This window comes from Bufo bufo, chromosome 3 (assembly GCF_905171765.1).
Source record: "Bufo bufo chromosome 3, aBufBuf1.1, whole genome shotgun sequence".
Lineage (NCBI taxonomy): Eukaryota > Metazoa > Chordata > Amphibia > Anura > Bufonidae > Bufo > Bufo bufo.
In genome coordinates, this window is record NC_053391.1 from 87,929,773 (window position 1) to 87,938,469 (window position 8,697).

Below are 8,697 nucleotides of genomic sequence, written 5' to 3' on the forward strand. Positions count from 1 at the left end.
CATGGTAGTGTGTCTGAGGATTTATTAACGCTTTATGTATTTCTCTCGTATGCAATAAAAAAAAAAAGACCTGGCATTGTGACATGTTTTAGAAAATACTTGTGCTCCTGTCGAGTATTTATTTCATATAAGATATGAAATCATAAAAATTATGATTTCATATTTTTAGGAAATATGAAAAATTAAAAATGTAATTGGCGGACATATAAACGCCAGTTCTTTTATTGATGAAATCTAAAGTTAATTTGTGCAGATAATGAAACAGGGTGCAATTAATTATATAAAATATAATTTATTACAAATAAATACATGCAGTAAAAATGGCATACAAATGAATACAAGGATAATATCAAAATTGACCACAAGATGATGCTCCACCGTTTACACCGGGCTCACTTAATTTACTACACCAAGTACAATACAATACTACTCTTTTCTTTTATCAAATTATTACCGATTAGTGTACTGATTATCAAAATATTATAATGTAACAACAACAACAAAAACAATAGAAATGAATCTGTGGAAAATCCCTTATGCTCAATCAAAGAATATGGCAGTAAGAGACACCTTATAAATACGCCCGTTGGCCTAACTACGGATAATAAAATCCGATCAGAGATCCCACTCTGATAGCAATATTACAGGAATTCTAATGATGTGCACGTTCATTACAATTTCCCATAAAATTATTGTTTTAACACTATTGACCCACTAATAATGGGGTCTCAACTATATGCCAATTGGAGCGATTTATAATTACTGCAAATGAAATAGATTATACATTACCCCTGGCTTTGGGATAAAGGGCTTTTAGAATGGACCCAGCTTTCCAAGATTTAGATATGTCCCGTCCTGTGGTACGTTCCTGACGTGTGAAGTGATGCTGATGAATGAATCTTTGAAGTGATGCTGATGAATCTTTTGTGAAGTGTTCTCTTTGTGCAATCCTTGTGTAGTGTCCTGATCTCCCAAAACTGGTTCAGATATTCCAATCCTTATCTATGCCCATCCCCTCTTGGATTAGGGATTTCCAATTCGATAAGGTGGGTGTGACGTATGTTAAACATGGGGATGATGTCATTTAATTGACATTCCTTAGAAACTTCTGCCCATCTACCACTTGATGGCACTGTTGTATCATATAACAATTTTAAATATTTTAAGAATTAACACATATATATTGCTTTATTACCACTTAAACTTTGACCTTTCCCACCTTAAATCAATTAGGAGGGACTCTTTCTGACACTTTGCTCAGACTGACTGGCGGTATCAGAAGTTTCCCTAATCCCTGAATTTATGGGGCAGATAAGAGTATAATGGTCCTTTAGAAAGTTTTCTCCTGGTTTGTGTATCTTAACTGTCTCAGCTATTGAGTAATGATGTTTGAAATAACATCAGCTCCTCTAAAATAAACCCTATTTAAGAAAATTCAACTTAAAGCGAACCTGTCACCATGATTTTGCGCATAGAGCTGGGGACATGGGCTGCTAGATGGCCACTAGCTCATCTGCAGTACCCAGGTCCCATAGCTCTCTGCGCTTTTATTGCGTTAAAAAAATGTTTTGAGTGATATGCAAATTACCTCATATGAGTCCTGTAGCCGGAGATGAGTCAAGCATCAAGGAGCCCAGCACCGCCCCGCGTCCTCCGAATCTCCTCCTTGCCGGCTGACGTCACAGAGCTGGAGCGCCGAAATCTCGCGATGCGCGAGCTGGCGCATGCGTAGTTCGTTCCCTGTGCTGATGCCAGCACAGGGAATGAACATGATGCCGACACTGCGCATGTGCTAGCTCGCGCATCGCGAGATTTCGGCGATCCAGCTCTGTGACGTCACCGGGCAAGGAGGAGATTCGGAGGACGCGGGGCGGTGCTGGGCTCCTTGACGCTTGACTCATCTCCGGCTACAGGACTCATATGAGGTAATTTTGCATATCACTCAAAACTGTTTTTTAACGCAATAAAAGCGCAGAGAGCTATGGTACCTGGGTACTGCAGATGTGCTAGTGGCCATCTAGCAGCCCATGTCCCCAGCTCTATGCGCAAAATCATGGTGACAGGTTCGCTTTAAACACTCTCTATCCCCTAGAATATATCCTCTCAGTGAGATACAGACACATAAAGATACATTAATAATATTTGGTTATAATACATCAATACCACATAGTATATATGAATCATTAACAAGTTCAAACGCTAAATAAATGCACACAGGAATATATATATATATATATATATATATATATATAAAATGAATTTATGAATAGATATCTGTTTCACACCAGATGTGTTTTATGGACGTCTCTTATCAGATCATGGTTTAGCCATGAAACAACCATTGTTCCTCAGACAGACAAGTTTAGAGAAACCAGTGTAGATAAATCCATGTCTCTAAACAAAAATACGAAGTATAATGCTCCCTATATATTTACTTTTAACACATTGAACTTGCCATGAACCCATCTTGGTTTTTTCCAGGTTCATGCTGATCACATGCTGTTAAAGGCAATGATCATCCATATTGAATATAGTATCATCAGATACATTGTACACTTATGAAAATGCACAACACTCCCCACAATAGAACAATTCCTGAGCATCTTTTTTTTTTTTTCTAATTCTGAGTTGTGCCTTGCCTCTATTATTCTTACTAGAAATGTATGAATAAACTGAGAAGTAGGTGTTCGCGTTCCCCCTGTCCATGAATCCTTACATAGTATGACCATGTCAGTGTTGGTTGGCCTGTAAGGATACCTTCACACGCTGCAGATTCCTGAAAAGCCCCAGTCGGGTGAATGGAACTGTTTTTCAGCCACAGAATTTTCTGCAACAAAATCGGCAGCGTGTGAAGGTACTCTGGGCAGGGACACAGCCCTACCTGATAAGAAATGGCTCATTTTATTTGTAAAATTCAAAGAGGAATAAGAGAGGGACAGCGCAAGTCTGATTTCTAAGGAAAGATGCTCCAGAAGTGTTATTTCCTGGGGAGTACTTGGACTTAGTGAATTAGGAGCACCAACAGATCCTTTCTATATGCTTTTTTATGCTGCTGTGTGATAAATGCTCAGGTAAAGGACTATGAAGTGAGTTGTCTATGATAAGATTTAGATCAGTCATACAGCTACTGGTCATCTGCCTTTCTGGTTCTATTGAGGCCCATAGCACGACACTACTTACCACCATGCATAACAACTAACTGAAGTCCGGATCCCTTTACTACCAGGGCTCAAGTACCTTTTTCTGTCTTTGTTTAATCCTTGAAAGCTATATAAAACCTTCAGGGACATTTTTTTATGATTGCATTTTACAAATTTTGGGCAAATTTTTTTTTCTTCAATTGGCTTTTATTAAAAATATTGAGCCGTTCTGTGACAAAGGGTTACCTGTTTGTCTAGCTGTGTGAATCGTACTTTGACTTTGTGCTGATCATCTAACTACCCTTATCTCTAAATTACTAAAGGGTCCTAAAAACTTATTTAAGCCATATTCTTATCTGTAAGAATGTGCTATAATGAGTGTTTGTTTAGGAGGTCAGAGATAAGGAGCGTCAGCCTGCTACTAGAGAATCTCAAGACTGCACAGAGAAAGAGGCTCAACATTTTTTATTATAGATCCATTGAAAAAAAGATTTTTAGCTCAAAAGGAGTACAATATAATAATAATAATAAAATAATTGCCCCCAAAGGTATACATAGCCTTTAAAGGCACGGCCTGGTAGCCACTAATGCACAATAAAGAGACATTGTTTTGTGGGTGGGGATAGATTTTTTTTCTTATGATAAGGGCTATATTCACATGTGGTTAGCATTAGTGTTGGGCGAGCATGCTCGGCTGAACACCAGTTCAGCTCAAGCATCTCTATGCTCAGCTGAACACCAGTTCAGCTCAAGCATCGCAATATCGTGTCTGCTCAAGCGCGATGCTCGAGTCAGTGTATTTTAATCTAATTTAGCCTCTATTTCTGAAAAGTTTCTGGCGGGATTCAAACTCAACCTTTTACATTACAGCCAAGAATGTTAACCACTACACTATAGAGCTGCATGGCTAAAAAAATATGATACTTCTGCTGTTAGTAGTAGTAAGTATTCATATACAGCAGAAGTCTCATTTTATTTTAGTAACTGGCCATGCAGCTCTATAGTGTAGTGGTTAATATTCTTGGCTGTAATGTAGAAGGCTGTGAGTTCGAATCCCATCAGAAACTTTCCAGAAATAGAGGCTACATAAAATTTTTATATTTACTAAAAATTATTATATATAGAGAGAAAATCATACTTCTGATATATATGAATGCATAATATGGCTAAAACATCAGTATATTTACATATATTATAATATATGATATATTCTAAATATATAATATATGTAAATATATTATGGCTAAAAACTTATATATATGTTTTAAATTAAATTTGGCCTCTATTTCTGAAAAGTTTCTGATGGGATTCGAACTCACAGCCTTCTACATTACAGCACCAGAATGTTAACCACTACACTATAGAGCTGCATGGCCAGTTACAAAAAAATAAAATGATACTTTTTCTGTTAGTAGTAGTAAGTATTCCTATACAGCAGAAGTCTCATATTTTTTAAGTTACTGGCCATGCAGCTCTATAGTGTAGTGATTAACATTCTTGGCTGTAATGTAGAAGGTTGTGAGTTCGAATCCCGCCAGAAACTTTTCAGAAATAGAGGCTAAATTAGATTTAAATACACTTGGTGTCCTCAAGCACTGACTTCATATATGGACATAGCTATATATGGAGTTGGATCAGGGACTCCTAAGCTGAACTAGAGTCCCGACACCCTCCCCTCTTCAGAGCAGGGGGTGTCTGGTTTAATGCTCAGGTTCTCCCAGGTGCTCACCGAGCATCATGTTCTACTCGAGCACACAAGCACCAATGCTCGACCAACACTAGATAGCAGCATATATCGGTTACAAAACATAAAAATCTAATATTGGCCCAGATGTAGTGCAGGGCACTATAGAAGACCCTAGTCAAAAACTACTCCGTAAACAATAATAAGACCTACACAAGACAATGGAGACTAAACAGGCTTCAAATCAAAAATATACTTTATTAAATACACATATAACATAGATAGATAAAAAGAGACATGATACACCAAATGTAAAGTGCGGACTCCTGAGGAGATTGTATCAAAGTGCATGTATGAGGAAAGTATCAGGGATCATATAGATGCTGCTGTCACAAAAAAGAGCCATAAAGAAAAAACTAAGTATATGGGCCCCAATGTGGTAATAATAGTGTTAAAGTGCAATAACAAATGGTCCCCGCACTGCCGCTGCTGCTTCTCCCTGTGCGTGGATGAAAACACCTGGTGGGTGACGCTAGGGAGGCTCGTCCCCGAAAACGCCTGCCATTGGCTGCTCCCCCCCCCCCGACACCGGACGTGTTCCTCCGCGCACTGGGAGAAGCAGCAGCGGTACCAGGAGCAGCGTGGGGAGACAGGTAAGTTGAATCAGTCTGAGGGGCCCGGCGTATGGGGGAGCATTTGTTAGTGTCAGTTAACCCCTTTAATGCTTTCTAAATAAGTAGCTCAGGCAAGATGGCCGCCCCCAAAATCATGTTCAGGAAATAGAATGGAAAAAAAAATCTGCAATCAGAAAATAAAGAGATTTGAAAAAAAGGAGATGCGTCACTATCTGGTTTTAACGAGCAGAAAAAAATGTTGATGATACATTTGCTTTACATTGGCTTGAATGGAGCAGCACTGAGTGAAAAATAGATGAAGATAGAACATGCTTCAATTTTTTTATGCATGGACAGATAGATGTCAGGGACAAACAACGCTTGTGCATATAGCCACTGAGATTAATGGGTCAGGGTTCAGTCCAGGGGTGGGACGCACCCATATGAAAAACTCGCTCGTGTGAAATTAACATAAAGACAGCTGTGTCCTCCGGTGCGCCACTCAGTAAGGGCCCATTCACACAACGGTAGGCGGTCCGTGCCCGTATTGCAGACAGCAGGTTCACAATATACAGACACCGGCCGTGTGACCACGTTTGTGGTCCCATTGACTTGAATGAGTCTGCAGTGCGGAGCAAAGGCACGGATCGGAAGCACTAGAACGTCTGTGGGCTTTCGGGTTCGTGCCTCTGCACTGCAAAAGAATAGGACATGTCCTATCTTTTGCCGTATATTGCAGATCACTGACCCATTAAGTCAATACGGGATTTACACAGCCGGTGCCTGTGCATTGCGGTCTGCAGCACGGGGAAGATACAGCCGTGTGAATGAGCCCTAAACCGCACGCACTTTTACTGACGTGAGGGAGAAGTGCGTTTTTTATTCCAGGTGCCTGCAACACAGACATAACCTGTAACAAGGTAACAGACGTCCGTATTAGGCTTCATGCACATGACCAATTCCTTTTTTTTTTGCGGATCAAACACGGACCCATTCGTTTCTGTGGACTGCACACAGATGTTATCCGTGTGTCCATTCCGCAGATTATAGAACATTATCTATTTTTGTCTGTTTTGCAGAAAATAAAAAGCAGTTCTATTGAAGCACTGCGGCGTGCACACAGACGGTATCGGCATGTTGTGGACCGCAAAATGGATACGGTCGTGTGCATGAGGCCTTAAAGGGGTTTTCTGGGAGTGCAATTTTGATGATTTATCCTATAGGCCATCAATATCTGTTCGCCTGATCAGCTGTTTGAAGCAACTTCGGTGAGCGCTGCAGCCTCCTGACAGCATGCCAAGCACCGCGCCATTCATTGTAGACTGGCTCATTCCCTTGAACATGACTGAGCTGCACATAGACTGTGGCCACAAATGTGACATCATCGGCCTAGGAAGAAGCCACAGCACTCAGAGCGCCAGGGCCTCTTCAAAGAGCTGATCGTGGGGGGTGCCAGGAGTCGGACCCCAATCTATCAGATATTGATGACCTATACTGAGGAAAACTGGAAAACCTTTTTAATTAATGAGTGTTTTTCTCTTCAATGAAAGAAACTGCTCATTTTCACGCAGCAAGTAGATGGTCAGCAAGAAGCCCCTTTGCTAGCAGCGTGCCCTCCATTAACACCATTCTGAGTGTTGCCACTTTATGGTGGCCCCTTGAAGTAGCAGAATCTGATGAGGTATCCCTCAGACCAGAAAAAAAAAAAACTTTCGCTACAGGAAACATGGCACCCGTTCGCACGTGTAGCGGGTGTCATGGCTTTCGGGTCTCGCGGTAATTAAAGCTTTTAGATGCTATGATCAAGTGAAATCAAGGGCTTCTTACCGGCATCCTCTGCAGCCAGTGAGGAAGCCGGTAATTGATTAAAGCTGCAATTATTATTTTGGCCACCAGGTGGCTGGCCAACATAAGAAATGAGCAATCTTGAGCAATAACTGGATTAAAAAAAATCCATGATTGTTCAGAATAAAAAAAAATCATTGGGATTTTGTACGCTCAAATACAAGCTTCAAAATCATTACAAAAAAGTAAAAAATATATAATTTTTTTTATAAATATAAAAGTTTAAATCACCCCCCCTTTCCATATAATAAAAAAAAAAAATTGATAAATAAATAACAAAAAATATAAACATCATGGGTATCACCGCAACAAAAAACGCCTGTACTATTAAATTATAAAAATATTTTTCCAATAAACAAAATGGTGTAACGGAAAAAAGGGGCAAAATGGCCAATTTGACATTTTTTTATTGCTTCTCTTACCCAAAAAAAATAAAATAAAATGTGATCAAAAAGTCACACACTCCAAAATGGTATCAATAAAAGCTACAGATTGTCCCACAAGAAAATGAGCCCCCACACAGCTCAGTAGATATAACTAGTAGATATACTAGAATAGGATGATGTAAAAAAAAAAAAAATTCAAAGTTTAAATTTATTTTTACACTATTTAGACATAAAAACCTATACATATGGGGCATTGTAAGCCATAATAAATGTTGGCATTAGAAAGTACAACTTGTCCCCCAAAAAATAAGCCCTCATACAGCTATGTGCACAGAAATAGTACAGTCACTTAGATGGAGCAGTTTCTAATTACACTGTGCCGCCACTGACAAAGGAGACAACGCGCAGATAATTCTGAAGAGGAAGCAGCGCTTGCACAGAAAGGTCATCAATATCTGAATTGCGGGGGTCCGGCTGCGGAGCTGCAGTCTCTTCCTGGGCCCAGTGACGTCACGTGGTCTAGGAGCAGTTTAGTTCTATTCAAGTAAATGGGGGTGAGGTGTGATACCAAGCACAGCCGCTGTACAATGCAGGAGCCATCCTGAGGACACCAGTAATCCTGCCGTCTTCTCTCCATACACTATCCTGCTTAGTCTCCTTTGTGCTCGCACTCAGTATTACTACCCCTTAGGGGCCAACACAGTTTGGCAGTGCGCTCTCGGTATGATACCCGTAAAGGTGTACCCACACAGGACTTAGGCTACTTTCACACTAGTGTTAATATTTTCCGGTATTGAGATCAGTCATATGGTCTCAAAACCAGAAAAAAACGCTTCTGTTTTGTCCCCATTCATTGTCAATGGGGACAAAACATAACCGAACAGAACGGAGTGCTCCAAAATGCCTTCCGTTCTCATACCGGAGAACAAACCGCAGCGTGATACAAAACATGGATACCGGCCCTGTGCGCTCTGCATTTTGTACGTCCTTCTCCATGATAGAAATGCCTATTCTTGTCTGCAAATAAG